Source organism: Sinocyclocheilus anshuiensis, unplaced genomic scaffold (genome assembly GCF_001515605.1).
Source record: "Sinocyclocheilus anshuiensis isolate Anshui unplaced genomic scaffold, SAMN03320099.WGS_v1.1 scaffold163, whole genome shotgun sequence".
NCBI classification, from domain to species: domain Eukaryota; kingdom Metazoa; phylum Chordata; class Actinopteri; order Cypriniformes; family Cyprinidae; genus Sinocyclocheilus; species Sinocyclocheilus anshuiensis.
The window spans coordinates 1,517,749-1,518,067 of NW_015548223.1; the positions used below are offsets into that span (position 1 = coordinate 1,517,749).

The 319-nt window shown below is 32.0% G+C and overlaps 1 protein-coding gene across 1 annotated transcript in view; it reads left to right on the forward strand.

The window, feature by feature from the left end:
- LOC107654292 (target of rapamycin complex 2 subunit MAPKAP1-like) overlaps positions 1–319 on the forward strand; it is a 46,606-nt gene that overhangs the window by 40,477 nt on the left and 5,810 nt on the right. The gene's annotated exons all lie outside the window — the stretch shown is intronic.

Sequence of the window (319 nt, forward strand, 5' to 3'; positions counted from 1 at the left end):
TCCAGTTTTTTTTTTTTTTTGTATGTATGCGGTACAAATTAGTGAGTTTATTAGTATGTTAATAAATGTTAAATAATTTGAATACAAATACTAGTTTACAACATCCAGCAGCACAGTGAACTGTTTTGCACAGCTAAATAGGCTAAACCTCACCTCACACACTCAAGTTCATGCCAGCTCTTACAATAAAAATAAGATGGAAAGATACAAAATTAATAGTTTCCATGGATCTAATCTTTGCATCTGTTTTTTTGATGTTTGAATCAGGTCTCCTCTGTTGGAATAGAATTGGCTAGATGGCGCTGTCACAAAAAAAAAA